At 40.9% G+C, this 18,776-nt stretch overlaps 1 pseudogene; it reads right to left on the reverse strand.

The window, feature by feature from the left end:
• Positions 1 to 16,846: 16,846 nt before the first annotated feature.
• On the reverse strand, positions 16,847 to 18,468 carry LOC121483238 (annotated as a pseudogene).
• Between the last annotated feature and the right edge of the window lie 308 nt (positions 18,469 to 18,776).

Raw genomic sequence — 18,776 nt, forward strand, 5'->3', positions numbered from 1 at the left:
GTTGGAGACCCAATTTGGGTGGTACCTTGTTCCAAATGCCAATAGTAATGACAGACAAATTTTCTTCTGTGTAGGAAATAGGTACTTCTAAAATAGCAACGGAATTGATGGGAAAAATGAGAAAAATCAATAATCACAGGTGACATTAGGTTCAAAAGTATAAGGCTGAGCCAGAAAGTGGCAAAAATTGGGGATATTGAGGGAGGGAGGAAGAGGGAAGAAAGGGGTAAAGAAAAGGAAAAAATAGAAGGAGCAATAGCAGAGCAGGGATAACAATTGAAGATTATTCTACATATTTAGAAGTCAGAAATAAAGACTGAGAAACAAGGCTAGCATGAAAAGGGAGATGATAAAATTGGCACAGGATTGTTTTGTCATCTTGGGCAGAAGTTTTCCACTATCCAGGGTCATCTATCTGCTTATACCAAGTTTCTTGGGAAATTTCTCTCCTTTGTCTCATAATCTGCTTCAGATGAGTTTCAGGAAACTCTCAGTTTTAAGTCTCCGGTTAAGGGAGATTGAATTGAGATCCCTTACTCTGTAGTGTGTTGAACTTGGAGATATAAAGCCAGGTTGCACTATAAGATTTATAGCCCTCAAGTCTTTTATAAAGCAGAGGACAGGAGTGCTGCAGGGACAGGTACAAGGAATGAGTAAATCTGCAACAGTGGGTTGCAGTCCCTCTGGTGCTTTGGGCTTTAAGAGATACTGGGGGGATTTAGGAAGAGACACTAGGGATCTTATAAGGCACTAGAGTCTTTCTTTCTCCCACACTTGTAGATGATGAAGCCCAGAGGACATCAGACACTAAGAAAAGTAAATCATAAAAATGAGGTAATTCTAAGGAAGAAGAGAGTTGGGGAAATAAGAGTGTAAAGTAAACAAGGAAAGACACCTTGTGAGAGCATACTGGGTCATCTCAGCCAAGGAAATCAAGAGAATGTCCTTCCAGTGAGCCCTTAATACTGGCTTCTCAGTGTGTGGTACTGGCACAAAAACAGACACATAGATCAATGGAACAGAACAGAGAATCCAGAAGTGGACCCTCAACTTTATGGTCAACTAATATTCGACAAAGCAGGAAAGACTATCCACTGGAAAAAGGACAGTCTCTTCAATAAATGGTGCTGGGAAAATTGGACAGCCACGTGCAGAAGAATGAAACTAGACCTTTCTCTTACATCATACACAAAGATAAACTCAAAATGGATGAAAGATCTAAATGTGAGACAAGAATCCATCAAAATCCTAGAGGAGAACACAGGCAACACCCTTTTTTAACTTGGCCACAGTAACTTCTTGCAAGATACATCCATGAAGGCAAGAGAAACAAAAGCAAAAATGAACTATTGGGACTTCTTCAAGATAAGAAGCTTCTGCACAGCAAAGGATACAGTCAACAAAACTAAAAGACAACCTACAGAATGGGAGAAGATATTTGCAAGTGACCTATCAGATAAAGGGCTAGTATCCAAGATCTATAAAGAACTTATGAAACTCAACAGCAAAGAAACAAACAATCCAATCATGAAATGGGCAAAAGACATGAACAGAAATCTCCTAGAGGAAGACATCGACATGGCCAACAAGCACATGGAAAAATGCTCCGCATCACTTGCCATCAAGGAAATAGAAATCAAAACCACAATGAGATACCACCTCACACCAGTGAGAATGGTGAAAATTAACAAGACGGGAAACAAAAAATGTTGGAGAGGATGTGGAGAAAGGGGAACCCTCTTGCACTGTTGGTGGGAATGTGAACTGGTGCAGCCACTCTGGACAACTGTGTGGAGGTTCCTCAAAGAGTTAAAAATAGACCTGCCCTACGACCCAGCAATTGCACTGTTGGGGATTTACCCCAAAGATACAGATGCAGTGAAACACCAGGACACCTGCACCCCGATGTTTCTAGCAGCAATGTCCACAATAGCCAAACTGTGGAAGGAGCCTCAGTGTCCATCAAAAGATGAATGGATAAAGAAGATGTGGTCTATGTATACAATGGAATATTACTCAGCCATTAGGACGAATACCCACCATTTGCTTCAGCATGGATGGAACCGGAGGGTATTATGCTGAGTGAAATAAGTCAATAGGAAAAGGACAAACATTATATGGTCTCATTCATTTGGGGAATATAGAAATTAGTGAAAGGGAATAAAGGGAAAGGAGAGAAAATGAGTGAAAATATCGGTGAGGGTGACAGAACATGAGAGACACCTAACTCTGGGAAATGAACAAGGGGTAGTGGAAGGGGAGGTGGGTGGGGGGTTAAGGTGACTGGGTGATGGGCACTGAGGGGGGCACTTGGCAGGATGAGCACTGGGTGGTATACTATATGTTGGCAAATTGAACTCCAATAAAAATTTTTTTAATAAAAAAATTTAAAAAATACTGGCTTCTCATTGAAGCAAAAGATCTCACTCATAATAGGTTGGGGGCCAAGGGAGGATGGAAAGGCCAAGGAAAAAAGCATGTTGACAAGTTAAGGATCCCAAGAAGACTGGAAACTGCTGTATTTGTGGAAGGCCCTTTGTTACCTCAATGTTAAACTATACTGTCATAAATTCATGGTATGAGTGTGTGGTGTTGCAAAATGCTAGGCTAAGTGTTGTAACTCATGGTTAGGTGTGGTCTGTCAGCCTATTTTAGGCTTTGGAACAGCATCTGATATTTCAGGCTTAGGACCGTTAATAAAAAGGTGGTGATCATAGGCGAGGAGTGGTCTTAATCAGTCCCTAAGGTTAGAGACAGACTCATCATATACCCTTGTTGACAGGACTAGATTATTCCTCAGTCAAGGAGAGGGAGGGGAAAAGCCTTTGGGAATCACCTTTATTTATTTATTTTATTTTTTGGAATCACCTTTAAAAGGTTCTCCTTTCTCTAGGACTTTAGCGAATCTGGAGGAGGTGTGTTATTTCTACAAGGGTTAGCTATATCCTCATTTATGGTGGCCATTTAGCCTTGTCAACCCAGGTCCTGTCACCTCTTGGTACCACTAAAAAGTGTGCTGATATAGGTCAGGGAGCTCAGGAGCTTAAAGCCCCCCAAATTTCTCTTCTTTCAAGAGAGAAAGGAAATCATTGGGAAATCATTGACAATGGTGTGGAAGTCATCCCCAAACAAGGTTGTGGTTGAGGGTGTTGGATTTCGGTCAGGACCTACTTGGAAGGGAGCAGGTGAAAATCTAGGTCTAAAGGTGAGAAGGAGGGCAGCCCGGGTGGCACAGCAGTTTAGCGCCGCCTTCAGCCCATGATCCTGGAGATCTGGGATCGAGTCCCATGTCAGTCTCCCTGCATGGAGGCTGTTTCTCCCTCTGCCTGTGTCTCTGCCTCTCTCTCTCTCTCTGTGTGTGTGTGTGTGTGTGTGTGTATGTCTCATGAATAAATAAAAAAGATCTTTAAAAAAATGAAAAAATAAAGGTGAGAAGGAGCTGAGGAAGGGCAGGAGAAGGAAGGGAAGCCAGAGATCAGGAAAGAAGGGAGTCCAGAGAGAATTGGGGTTATAAGAGGCAGAAACAGCTAGACAAAGGGGACTTAGTCTTTTTGTAGGAAGAAGGCTGAAGTCGTTTAAAAGAGCCTCCATAGTTAGAAGTCTATCTGAATTGCTCCTTTTTTCAGTGGCTTCTTACATTTTAAAGGAAACCACCCCTTTTGAGTTAGCTACTTTTCTTTTGTTCTAAGGCACCATGCAAATATACAAGTTTTTACTTGTCCCAAGATCCTCCCCTTGGAGCTCCCCATTGGAGTTCAATATAGTCTTTCCTGAAGTCCCATCACTTAGAGAGGAACTTAACAGTTAGGATCATAGTGGCAGAACATATGCCCACTGGGGGTGTATGGGGGCAGGGAGAAAGGTTAGGGAGATTACATTTTCCATAATAAAAGAGATCCTAGATGGGAGAAGGGCCGTGTCCTACTTTAGGACTATCAGCTAATTCTCTACTTGCCCAGAGAATCCCAAAAGACAAAGGTAAATAGAAGCAGTGATTTATCAGACAATAGGTTAAACTTTCAAAGAAACCCAAGAATGAAACTTTCATGTAACAAGGAAAAACTGGAACCCAAGATCGAAGGGGGACCCAACAGATGTCATCAAGAAGGGAGGAAACAAGGGTCACTCAACACATTCTCTCCATATTTGAAACCTCTGCAGGCTTCAGGGCTCATCTAGGCTCTAAGTCATGGCATCCAACTGCGAGGAAAAAAATAGTTAAATGATCCAAATAGAGGCTGAATTCTTTATTCAGCTGATGCACCTCAGGGAGCACCTCAAAATTAGGTAACACTCTTAGCTGAAGTAGGATTGGAATTGTCATAAGACAAGAAGAAAGGGGTACATGACTTTAATATTGTCCCAGGTTACAGTTTTCTTTATAACTGCTGCAAAGCTTGCTGTTGGAAAGATTGGGATGGAGTGATTTCCGTGCCTCTTACTCAGGTGCAATTTCTAGGGCAATTTCATTTTGGCAGCTGATAGGATTCTTTGGAGAGCTCTTTGTAAGCCTGGATGGTTGTCTGTTGGCTATCTAATGCCAGTTAAGATTCATGGGAGCAGGGATCCCTGGGTGGCGCAGCGGTTTGGCGCCTGCCTTTGGCCCAGGGCGCGATCCTGGAGACCCGGGATCGAATCCCACATCAGGCTCCCGGTGCATGGAGCCTGCTTCTCCCTCCGCCTGTGTCTCTGCCTCTCTCTCTCTCTCTGTGACTATCATAAATAAATAGAAATTAAAAAAAAAAAATTAAAAAAAAAAAAAAGATTCATGGGAGCAGAAGATAGAAAAGAAGAAAAGCCCAACAGAGAAGGGGTGGAGATGGGGTAGAAGGAGCAGAGGCAAAAGTCTAAGCACAAAAAACTGGGGTCTGTTTTAATTTTTTTTATCATAGGAAGTAATAACCTGGGTTCATGTAGGGGCATGACCCACACAAGACATTGCTCCTTTAACCACTTGGTGATAATTGGGTTTGAGTCTATGTTTTGCATCTAGCATGCCCTTGGCAATAGCCCTCCCAAATACAAGAGTCCTTTGGCCACTGCAGTAGCAGCTAAAGCAAACCCCAAATGGACAGGTTTTCTATTACTGAAACTGAAGCCAGCCAGGGAAAGGGAGGCAGAAAAACTGTTGGACTAATTTTCTGGAACAATGCATTCCTGAACTCTGCCCAGCCACACCCTTGCCCCACCCTGAGGCCCTGGCCACTCCTGATCCTGGAATTCACACACAAGCCAGCGGCCAAGTTCAGAGCTGAGGAACACCTGTGTCTATGAGGAAATGAGCTGGTCTGATCTCTTCCCTCTTCCCAGAGGCTACAAACACAAGAGGCTCACACAGTCTGGCATTTCCCTGCCCAGCAGCAGGACACAGCCTGACTCATTGGCAAGCATTAAGCAACTACTCTGAGCCAGCCTCAGTGAATACAAAAGTGAAGAACACTGAGCTCTGAATAAACAGTTGATAAATTTAGCTTTACTCATACATTTCTTCGCTCAGCAATGAGCTCTCCCAGAATTGGCAAAATCCACCATTCGCAGGATCTGAATATCAGAGCATTAAGAAGTTCAAAGTCTTGCAGTTTGTGATGGGAGAGGTCAAAGGTAAGGAGGAAAGATAAAATCTGAGAGGTCCAACTTTCTAGCTGATCAATGACTTCAATAAAAATATCAAGCCATTGATACAGCCCTAACCCCACACCTTCTTCTCTTTATACCTATTCTGCTTCCAATACTAGAAAGGTAATTTTTTTTAATATTTAATTTTGAAGTACGTTGGATCAAGAAGGAGCTTTAACACATGGAGGATTACAAGTGCAAAACAAAGAGTGTATTAGACTAGATGTGTGGGGTAATTTCCTTGGCCGAGCTCACCTATCCCACGAATATTACAAAGCTCATAACCAGTCTCCATGAAGTGTTTTTCCAAGACTAGGCTATACCTGCAAAAGATTGTTTACCTGCAAAAGATTATTTACCCCCTGCCTTTGATGGGGTTCTTAGAAGCAGTGGATGACACAGGAATTCCTGTTGAAGTGATATATTGAAGAAAAGCTCTAGGCAGACGGAGTGGGGTGGCCAGCAGGAATGTGATCTCAGCAGGAGACCAGCTTTAGCCTGATCCCACAGGGAAGCTCCGGCACACCAATCACACCCTTGTATGTTATTGGCCAAGGTCTGCTATAGGCAAAGGGGCATGGAGATTGCCAGGCAATCTAGAGAAGAAGGCATCTGTAAGTTATCAGCTAACAGTTGCAGCTGGAATATAAGGCCAGGAAAAAAGGATCTGGGTGAGGCATCAACAGTCTCCACTACCACTCCCTCCATCATTATCTTCTAAATCAGGAGTCAGCAAACTTTCCATAAAGGGCCAAATTGTAAATAGTTTAAGCTTTTACCATATGGTCCCCCGTCACGACCGCTCAGCTCTCTCATCATAGTGCAAAAGTAGCCATAGACAAAATGTAAATGAATGTACAATATTGTGTTCCAATAAAATTTTATTTACAAAAACAGGCTCTGTTTCTTCCACCTGTCCTTTTGGAAACAAGCAGTGATCTTGGTCTGCGACTAGCATTGGGTATGAGAGGCAAATGTGGACTGTGGTGGAAAAGACTGGGCTTCTAGCCACAGCCCTGTCTCTCCTCAGCTTTTTCACATGTCAGTGCCAGAAACCCAACTCAAATGAGCTCAGGGAAAATGGAGTAAGTGGAAGGAGTACTTAGTAACTCAGGTAGTTTAACCGTGAGTGGGTTGGTCTCAGGAGCGACAGTTCTAATAAGACCTCAAACTCTTTAGGACCTGCCCTCTACTTATTCTGCATTTTGGCTTTGGTCTCTTCTACTATCAGTAGACTTGATTTCTGCACCAGGGAACATGGCCTCTGGCAGTTCTGGACTCAGCTATGAATGACTCTAGCCCTAGGAAGGAAAGAGGATCTTCTCTAGCTTGGGGGAAGTAAGATCAGAGGAAGAAAATTGGATCATGTGCCCATCCATGGATCATTCACTCTCCTTCCTCTCTCATGGCCAGGACAGTAGACAAGGTCTGACACAAGAAAAATGTTAAGGAAAGCCCAGATCCGGCCACTGGGGAATCATTTTGACCCAGAATATCCCTCAAATTATGCCAATACAGTAACCTTGAGCTACTAACCTCTGGAATCTCAATTTCCTCTTCCTCCTCTCTACTGTGAGATTTCAGCACTCAACAAATATTTTTTGAGCACATACTATGTGCCAGGTACTATGCTAGGTAGGTAGCATTCAATTAGTATGAACGAAACCAGAAATGTTTCTGTCTTTACTTAAATTCCCACAAGCGAGCTTTGCAAATCCCAGAACAGCGGACCCAGGTCTTGGTTCCAGGGGTTTGAGAATCACAAAACAAGGCACATGGCTCTAAAGAATATTCCCCATTTTACCGTTTCTACTTCTTTCTCCCTCATTATCTCTATCCTACTGCATTGTCCTCCATCATTCCACTGAAACTACCCCGGAAAAAGTCACCAGGTACCCTTTTATTGCCAAAATAAATGCACCATTTTTATCCTCACTTGTACTGAATTTGGGTGCAATTGATGTAGCTGCCTACTGCCTATGTTCTAAAACTGTCCTTTCCGGGGATCCCTGGGTGGCGCAGTGGTTTGGCGCTTGCCTTTGGCCCAGGGCGAGAGCCTGGAGACCCGGGATCGAATCCCACGTCGGGCTCCCGGTGCATGGAGCCTGCTTCTCCCTCTGCCTGTGTCTCTGCCTCTCTCTCTCTCTCTCTCTCTCTCTCTCTGACTATCATAAATAAATAAAGATTAAAAAAAAATAAAATAAAACTGTCCTTTCCTAGAAGGTATGTACTCTTCTGGTTCTCCTCCTAGATATCTGAATGAGAGGTCATTTAATTATGCTTTGTAAAATTTGTACTTTCTATGCTTTTTTTATAAATAGGAAGTTTTGTATTGAAAATTTTAAAATAAAATAATTTAAGTTAAATAAGGTTAATCAGAAAGTTAAGAAGTCTAGGATTCAAGAGAAATGAGTTTTAATCTAACTCTAATTCTATTTAGTTACAGGATAAATTCTGAACATTTCATTGACTTAAGAGGGGATATTGCTAGATTCAATTTAATAAACATTGGCTGTACATTCTCTGCATCAGAACGTGTGTGTGTGTATATATATATATACATATATATATTACTAGGCATTAGAGGGGATATTGCTAGATTCAATTTAATAAACATTGGCTGTACATTCTCTGCACATATGTGTGTGTGTGTGTGTGTATATATATATATATATATATATATATATATATATATATATTACTAGGCATTAGAGGTATAAAGATGATGAAGACTCCGCCAAAAAAAAAAAAGACTCCGCCAAGAACTTTTACTAAGAGTGTTGGTGGAGGGGCTGAAAAGCTTCTGTAGATGAGATAATTGTCTTGAGGTATGAGTAAGTGTTTAGCAGGTGAACAAGGTGGCATGCCAGACAGGCCAGGGCAGGTATATCAGAAAACGGCAAAGTTGGTGCTGGCAGTCCTGAAGAGGTCTTCATGACTGAAATGTGAAGTTTAGGAGTGGGGACATAGGAGCCAAGATGAGGCCAGAAGGAAAAACAGAGTCAAATGAAGGAAAGAAAATGAAATTTGAACTTTTCATGAAGGCAATGGAAAGGCAGTAGAGCTGGGATTCCCTAATCCAGGCTATTATATGGTTGACCATCTTTTTATATATGTTAGCCACTTCAATTTCTACTAGGTTGCCTATCTTTTTCTTATGAATGGGTAAGACATTATATAATCTGGAACCTAAGAATTTGTCCATTTTCCAACGTTGCAAATATTTTCTCTCAGTTTCTCACTAATTTTGTATGCTTGCCTATGTGTCTTTCCCATACAGAAGGCCTGTAGTTTCGTGTAGATACATGGTCTTTTACTTTAGTGAATTCAGAGAATTAATCTTGTGTCTTAAAAAAATATCCCTCTCTATTTTAAATGTGAAAAATATTCTCTTGTCTAATTTTGTAGTTTTGTTTTGGTGGTTAGCTCTTTATTCTAGCTGGGGAGTTATTTTTGTGCATAGTACAAGGTAGAGATCTAACTTTTTTTCTAAATGAACCATCTTTCACAACACCATTTATTGTATGGTCTATTATTTTCCACAGTATGAAATGCCATCTTAATCACATTCTAAATATTCCAGCTTCCCCTATGCACATCAATTTATATCTGTAAATATGTATAAAATTGAAAAACACCAAAACTTCAATTAGAAAATGGCCAAAAGACATAAACAGACAATTCATAGAGAATATATTTGGCTAATCTCTAACCTCAATAGAAACATAAAGTGCTGATTAAAAGTACTGATTAAAATAATAAAATAAAATAGTTTATTTTTAAATCCGCAAAATGTCACACTAGTGATTAAAAATAAGCCAGTTAATAAAGGTACATTTTAATGAGCATTCTCATTCTCTGCTGATGAGAATGTAAGTTGGTGCAATCTTTCTGTCCTTAAAGCATTAATTCTCATTAACACAACAAATTATCTTTTAGCAATGCATTCTAAAGAAACAATCAGAGATTCAGTCAAGGATTTATATAAAGGATGTAAATCACAGTTATATTTATTTATTTTTTTTTTAATTTTATTTATTTATGATAGGCACACAGTGAGAGAGAGAGAAGCAGAGACATAGGCAGAGGGAGAAGCAGGCTCCATGCACCGGGAGCCCGACGTGGGATTCGATCCCGGGTCTCCAGGATCGCGCCCCGGGCCAAAGGCAGGCGCCAAACCGCTGCGCCACCCAGGGATCCCCTCACAGTTATATTTAAAACCATGACAAATTTAAAGCAACCTAAATGTTGAACAATAGAGATTAGTTAAATTAATTATGGTACAAACATATGACAGAATATTATACTTTTATAGTTCTATTTTTAAAAACAGTTTTTCAGTAAAGCAAATGTTTTTGCATGACTCAGTACCCATTCATTAATAATAAGTCTTGCCAGGGCAGCCTGGTGGCTCAGCGGTTTAGCGCCGCCTTCAGCCAAGGTCCTGATCCTGGAGACCCGGGATTGAGTCCCACGTCGGGCTCCCTGCATTGAGCCTGCTTCTCCTTCTATCTGTGTCTCTGCCTCTGTCTCTATGGATAAATAAATAAAATCTTTAAAAAAAAGTCTTGCCAAATTAATTTCATTTCTTTTTTGAAGGAAGGGACAACTAGACTACTATGTAAGTGGAATTCAACACATTTAAAGGGTGTATAGAATCTCAAATATTCATGTGTAGAATTCCTGGTATACCTGGTACATTTATGGTTGCCAGGTACTAGATATACACATGTAAATAAAATGTAATACCTGCCCTGAAGTTCATAATACAAAGATAAAAGATAACAAACAAATGGAAAATTACAATACAATGTTGTAAATGCAAGAGTATTCAGACTCATTCCATAAGAGAGCAAAGAAATGGGTATGAATTCTACCCAGAGGCATCAGGGCAAAATGACATAGAACTAGTATATCTGGATTTCTGCAAGATGTTTAAGAAGCACTCTCCCATTCTCTGTATGGATCTTAATGGAAAATGCTGGAAGGATGGCAAATCAGTTTGATAGGTCCATTGCAAAACCAGATCTGATAATCACTCTCTATTAGCAAATTTCAGAATACTGTACTTGATCTTTCTGATTCTTTCAAGGATGTTTTAAATGATTTGGATGTAGACACAAAATATATACTTTAAGCATTTAGAAATGACTCAAAGATGGGAGGAATAGTTAACATAAAAAATGAGGGCATCAAGAGTCCAGGACTATCTGGCAAGGCTTAATGATGGACCTCACTGACAGGATGAGAGTTCACCACATTTAATTCAAAGAATGGGTCTTCTAGAGTCTAGAAGACCAAGGGAGTCTCAAGATCCTACTGGAAATCCTAGCTAATGCAGTAAGTAAGACAAAAGGAAATAAAAGATTTACAGATTGGGAAGAAATAAATAAAACTGTCTTTGTTCACAGGTAACATGATCACCGATGTAGAAAATCTGAAAGAATCAACAAAAAAACTTCTGGAACTAATAACCAGTTACAGTACAGTGGTAAGATACAAAGTTAATACACAAAAGTCAATAGCTTTTCTGTATACCAGCAATTAACAAGTGGAATTTGAAATTAAAAACACAGTACCATTTCCATTAGTACTCCAAAAAAATGAAGTACTTAGTTATAAACCTAACAAAATATGTACAAGATATATATAAGGAAAATGATAAAACTCTGATAAATGAAATTAAAGAAGTAAAAAGAGCAATATTCTAAATAAATGGAGAAATATTCTATATTCGTGGGTAGGAAGATTCAATATTGTCAGGATGTCAGTTCTTCCCAACTTGATCTATTGATTCAATGCAATCACAATCAAAATCCCAGAAAGTTATTTTGTGGATATTGACAAATTAATTATAAAGGTTTTTTTCTTTAAGATTTTCATTTATTTATTTGAAAGAGAGAACAGGAGTGGTAGGGGAAGGGAAAAGGGAGAAGGAGAGGTAGACTCCTAATTCTAAATTAGAGACAGGCACTCCACTAATTCTAAAGTTTATATTAAGAGGCAAAATACCCAGGAAAGCTAACACAATATTGGAGGAGAAAACAAAGTTGGAAGAGTGACAGTACTCAAATTCAAGACTTTCTATAAAGTTACAATACCAAAAATAGTGTATCATTAGTAAAAAGAATAGATAAAAAGATCAAAGGGACAAATTGGCCCAGAAATAGACCTACATACATATAATCAATTGATCTTTGACAAAGGAGCAAAGGTGATTCAATAGAGCAAAGACACTCTTTTCAACAGATGGTGCTGAAACAACTGCATATTCACGTGAAAAAAAATGCATCTAGGCACAGACCTTATTATACTCTTCACAAAAATTAACACAAAACAGATCATAGATCTAAGTGTAAAATGCAATACAATAGAATGGCATGCTAAGCTACTTGAAAATAATATAGGAAAAAGTCTAGATGACCTTGGGTTTGGCAATAACTCTTTAGATGCAACACCAAAGGCATGATCCATAAGAGAAATAATTGATAAGCTGGACTTCATTAAAAATAACATTTCTGCTCTGTGAAAAACACTGTCAGGAGAATGAAAAGACAAGCCACAGACTAGGAAAGGATATTTGTAAAAGACATATCAGATAAAGGACTGTTATCCAAAATATGCAAAGAACTCTTAAAATTCAACAGTAAGAACACAAACAACCCAATTAAAAACGGGGCTAAAGATCTTAACAGACAGCTAAACAAAGAAGATATACAGATGGCAAATAAACATATGAAAAGATGTTTCTTTTTTTTTTCTTTTTTTTTTATGAAAAGATGTTTCACATCATATGTCATCAGGGAAATAAAAATTAAAACAACAATGAGATACCACTACACAGCTATTAAAATGGACAAACTCTAGAACACTGACAATACCCAATGCTGGTCGATGTGGAGCAGTAAGAATTCTCATTCATTCCTGGTAAGAATGTAAATGGTATGACCACTTTGGAAGACAGCTTGGTGGTTTCTTACAAAGCTAAACATACTTTTACCATATGATCTAGCAATCATGCTCCTTGTTATTTACCCAAAGGAGTTGAAAACACACAAAAACCTACGCACGGGTATGGATAGCAGCTTTACTCCTAAGTGCCAAAACTTGGAAGCAACCAAGATGTCCTTCAGTAGGTAAATAGATAAATAAACTGTGGTCCATCCAGGCAATGGAATATTATTCGACTCTAAAAATAAGTGAGCCATGAAAAGACCTGAGGAAGTTTAAATGCATATACTAAGTGAAAGAAGCCAATATGAAGAGGCTACATATTGTATAATTCCAACTATATGACATTCTGTGGTCCATCCAGGCAATGGAATATTATTCGACTCTAAAAATAAGTGAGCCATGAAAAGACCTGAGGAAGCTTAAATGCATATACTAAGTGAAAGAAGCCAATCTGAAGAGGCTACATATTGTATAATTCCAACTATATGACATTCTGGAAAAAGCAAAACTATCGAGACGGTAAAAAGATCAGTGATTTCTAGGGGTTGGGGGATGAAAAGGTGAATAGGCAGAGCATAGAGGATTTTCAGAGCAATGAAACTACCCTATAACATTATACTATACTATAATGGTGGATCGTGTTATTATACATTTGTTCAAGCCTATAGAATACACACCAAGAGCAAACCCTAATGTAAACCAGGGGCTCTGGATGATGACAATGTATCGTTGTGGGTTCATCAGTTATAACAAATGCATCATTTGTTATACAAAGGAGCAAAGGTGCTCCTTTGATGGGGGGATATTGATAACCTGGGAGGCTCTGCACGTATGAGGGCAGAGGTTATACAGGAAATCTCTATCTTCTGCTCAACTTTGCTGTGATTCTAAAATTGCTCTAAAAAATTAAAAAAAAATGAAGGCATTTTGAGAGCAAGTTCAATGTAATTTTAGAGGACACCAATGCATTCTTGTCCAAGACATGAGGTGTACCAGCATTATGGTCATCTGTAATGGATGAACCGCACTGAAACAAGACAGGTATTTCCCATTCAGGAGGGCCTGTTCCTTGCCAGATCACATTGGAAGAAAAGGAGAGAACTGGGACTACTCCATGTGAGAAAGAGAACATAAGAATCATTCCCAAATGTCTGATGGATCACATTTATTCTATATGGCAACATAGGGGAGACAGGGAATGTTAGAAGGGGGCATATTTCCCAACATTTGAGAAAGCACTTATGTGCATCTAAATAACAGTGTTGAAAACTTACTCTGTATCATGGAATTTCTCTTTTAATCCTTACTCCATTTTATGAGGTCAGTATTACCATTATCCTCGTATCACACATATAAAATAGATTTGCTGAATTGAATTAAAATAAAATGTATTTAAGCTGCCAAATGAATAAAACAGATTCCCTTCAAGGCAGTAAGTATCCAGGTTGATGCACAGGGCATGTAGCACTGGGTCCCTTCCAGTCTAAAATGCTATAATTCTATTTTTAGATGAACTCAAGATCACAGTATCTCTGTTCAGGAAAAGCATGTGAAAATTTGCTATATAGTCATTCAGAAAGAAGCAAGAATGAAGAGTCTTTCTGTGTAGCCCTTGTCTTTCCAGCAGGAGTAATTAGTCATGTTTTTCCTCCAGAGGCAGCCGCAAATCTATCAACTTGCTGAGCCATCTTGCCCACTGTAGTGGGTGAATTAAATGCCCAGATCCATTGCCTGGTGGAACCCAGATGCCCATGTTTCTTCCACACCAAAGTCTCTGGTGTGGTGACAGTTCAAATGCCATGGCTTCCACCTCTGTTTTCTGTTTTCAGGTCCTCCTACTCCTCAGCTGAGATGGGAGTCTTATCCACCACACATTTGACGTTTTTGAGCATGTAATATGTACTAGGTCCCATGTAACTTGTCCAAAAAACCATACTAATAATAAATACTAATGTTATTCCATTTTTTAATTAAGTAAGTTCTATACCCAGCATGGAGCCTGAACTCATGACCCCAAGATCAAGAGTCACATGCTCTACCGAATGAGCAAGCCAGGTACTCCATTGTTCTTGCCATTTTATAGACATAGAAACCAAGGCGTAGCAAGCCTCTGAAGTACCAGAACTACTACAGGCTGGATCTAGGATTCAAACTTGGATCTATTGATTTCCAAATCCATGTTCTTACCCATCATCTCCTGGAACTAGTTGTCTTGGCTAAGACCCTCATATCTTGCCTAAGTGCTACCATGCTTAGGATCATGGATGGATTGATTATCTATAACCATGGAGTTTATCTACTCACAAGAATTGTACATAAAATATCTCAGGGCTGTGCCCCACCAGACAGATTAGATGCCACAGAGAATGACTTCTGAACCAGCAGCAGATCTCCTGGATGTCCTTTGGAGCCAGCCACCAAGACCAAATTGGTTTCTCTTAAGTCTGCTTCCATAGTCCCATATTGCTACATTCCCACCATAAACTAATAAAGATGATAAGGATGGAGGAAAGGGAGAGGATGTGTGAATAAAAGTGAAATAGTCTGAAATTTTTCACATCCTTTAAGCTCTTGAAATATAACTGAAAGTGTTATCAGAAGTAACTGGGGGAAATTCAGAGTGAAAGTTTATGTGAAGCTTGAAGGAATGGAGAAAGATGGAACAAAAGTATCAGCAGAAATAGTAAAGAAGTAATGATATATTTGACATATAATGACATATGCAAGATACTATTGGAAAAAAGAAGCATATGGAAGAAGGCAATAGCAGGTTACTAAAAGTAAGTGGGCAAGTTTTCACCTTGTGAGGAAAGTCTATGGAGATCCCAAGTGAGCTGTAGACATATTCCCATTTTGAGTACAGCAAATATCTCAGTCCCACAAACCCTGAGCCTAAACTGGGGATCAGCAATGCTTGGTGATTAAAGTTCCCTGGGAAAAGGCTTGGAATAGGCAGAGAGGTTTAGTGGGCTTATCCCAGCATCAACATGGTTACACATCAAGGAGCTGAGTGAGATAGGTGAGCCCTGGGGAAACTTTTCCACATGTGAAGAAGACCTGCAGTTCCCCTGCCTGTTTCTGGAATACTGGAACTCTGGGAATTTGCTGGTCTTGCACTATGAAGACATTCTCAAACCTACACGGCAGCTTCAGGAGCTGAGAACAGCTACCTATAGCAGGATGCTGGAGTCGAGATAAAGGCAATGACCAAGGGAAGATCTCAGGAAATGGTCTGACTGGCCATGCTATATGCGTGCAGCAAGAGAGATGTCAATGGGTGATTCCATCCAGAAGGCCTGTAAAATCACTAGAGAATGTTTGTGAAGATATTGAACCAGTTAGTGGAAAGACACAAATGAATACAATTATCATTCAATAGTTATAATGAGTATTGTAAATTCATTATGAGAGTACAAGCCTGTTGACCAACTACATCCTTGTTATAACTGTTATAATTACTAGCTCAGGGTGGCTTATTTTTAAAAATTTTTTAACCACTTTGCTCTTGTAGTCAATGGAACATTCCCCTTTAATACAAGGTTGAATCATACTCTGAAAAAAAAAAAAAACCCGGAGAAATTTCTGCAGGTAAACCAGTGAAGAGAACACTCATTATATATTACTGTCAACATAATTACTCCATGAAGAGGGAAGGGGAGAAAAAAGGATGTAGGATGAAAAACAAGGGGTTCAAACCCCTAGCCACTGCAGAACATTCAGATGTTTGGGATTAAAATAAAATTTAAAAGGAAATTTACCAGGAAGAAGAGGAACAAATAGAATCTGAGGCACCTTACGTGCTCAGGAAGCATGGAAAGGACTCTCCAGGGTGGCAGACAAGCCAAAGGTGGCTTGAGTGGACCCATCTATCACTGGCAGGGGTGCCAGGATGGATGTTGACCCCAGACCTGGAAATTAACCCACTACTCTACAAAGGTGGCAGGGACAAAATTCTCACACTACCAAAAAAAAAAAAAAATCTCATGGAAACCTTGAAAATCTTAGAACCAAAGGACTCCCCTCCCCACCCTGCAACTGGCCTGACATTCATGGCCAAAGCTATGCCTAAAACCCTTTGCCCCGTCCTCTCCTTGAGAGGACAAGAACAAGGAATGGAAAAAAAGGAAAGGAATCTAATTGCAGCAGAAGATTGAGGAAGAACTTCTCCTTGGACAGAGTCTGAAGGAAGGAAGAGATAAGAAACAAACAAGAAAGAAACAAATTAATTAATACAAACTTCATGATCAACACATTCAAATTCTGTCCACAAAGTAACTCAGGCTGCTTTGCCGAACCAGCCTGTTCACCAGGGGCGCTGCTGAGGCTGCCTGGAAGGGCCACCAATGGGCTCCCAAAGTCCTCCTTCTAACGGCTTAGGCCATCACCACCACAGGGAAGTATCTTTGCAGCCATGGCAAGGGGCTACTGGAAGCCATACTGCTGTTGGGCAGACAGGGTGATGGAGGCTGCTGCTGCCATGGGGGAAGAAAGAGAGGGTGGTGGCAGCATCACGCCCATAGATGGTGGTGGCATCATATCTTTTCCTTGAAACAAGCAAGAGACCCCAGAACCCACAGGCATACTTCCCAGTTACTGATCCACTGGAAGAGGGCAATGGTACCCAGGTGGGTGGGGCCCTGGTCCATCTGTGGTGGTAGTGGCTGCATTCAAGGAAGTGGGGGTCCATTAAGGTTATGCTGCATGGGATGTCCAGCATGCCTACATGTCAGGCTGGGTAATGGGTGTGGGAGGCTGTGGGGGCCACCTCCAGGCCCACCAGGACCACCTCTGTGCATGCCATGGTAGGGCCAACTCTCTGAAGTACCAAAATTCATCATCTAGAGTGGGCAACTCTGGGTAGTGGCCATGAGAGATGGTGGAGGTGGATTGTTGGTGGGAGCAGCAGGCCAAGGTGCACTGTCCAGGGGCGTGGTGGTAGTCCCAGAGGTAGAGTCCATAGGTGCTTCACCCAGTTCAGCCCTAAGGGACAAAGATTCTTGATCCATCCATGTTTTATCCTGAGCTTACTGGGTGTCATCAGGCCTTTGGAATTTGCAATCAAAAGCTTTGTGACCACACTTGGTGTGCACTGTGGTATGGACAATGTTGTGAGTCTCTGAGCTCTGCCAGGGTCTTAAGATCCTGTTATCATATTCCTGAAGAGTCCTATTCAGGCAAGCCAACTACTGAAGCTGCATCTTCCATAGATCATTCTGATCTGCAGGGGTCTCAATAGCCTGTTTCTGGATGCTTCTTATCTGTTCCAGGGCTTTCTTCACATTTTCCATGGTGTTGCCAGAAGCTAGAGCATGACGTGGCTCACCTTCTCTGGGCAACATCTGGCCATCTTTGCTCCCTGCTTTTCCTTGACAGACCCAATTCCCCCGATCACAATCTTGACATTACATTCCTTCTTTATGTTCCTCAAGATGTTCCCACTGGGCCCAATCAGCAGCCCCAAGAAGTTGGTTTCTGGATACTCATCTTGTGGACTCACTACTTTATGGCTCACACATGTTGCTGGAAGTTTGTCATATGCAGGAGGCTCAAAATCAGGGTTGAGGGCAACCATCTCCGTGTGAGATTGTGCTGCTCTTCTTCACGCGTTTTGCTGGTGCAGAACTCCCAGGTGTTAAGCCTCTTTGCCTCCCTATTGTAGATGGGCTCAGGGTCAGGAGGGGATGCTCAGGTCTCCTGTGCACAGTTTATGAGTCAGGTCTTCCATCTGCAATTGGACTATATAAGCTCTTTCTTGTTCCCGAGTAAGTCCAGGGGGGATAATTGTAGGCATTCCTGATTCACCATCTTCCTTTCCGTTGTATCTTGGTTCCAGTGGCTCCTCTTCCACTTTGTACTTGGGAAGTCTGGCAGCATTGTGGCATTTTCTCTGGTCACCATGGAGCCCCCTAGGCCGGCCAGTGGCAGCTTCTTCTTCCTGAACCTTCCAAGGGGAGGGGACCTGACAACATTGCCATGGAGCATATGGAGCCCATTCTCTCACACCTCTGACAGTGGCTACACCGGATGTACCCCGTCCATTTTTTGGAAAATGTTTGCTATAAAACAATAAGCTTCTTGTTGCCTGGGTGGCTCAGTCAGTTACGTGTCTGCTTTTGGCTCAGGTCATGATCTCAGGGTTCTGGGGTGGAACCCTGCATCCGGCTCACTGCTCAATAAGGAATCTGCTTGTCCTTCTTCCTGTCCCT

This window comes from Vulpes lagopus, chromosome X (genome assembly GCF_018345385.1).
Source record: "Vulpes lagopus strain Blue_001 chromosome X, ASM1834538v1, whole genome shotgun sequence".
NCBI classification, from domain to species: Eukaryota; Metazoa; Chordata; class Mammalia; order Carnivora; family Canidae; genus Vulpes; species Vulpes lagopus.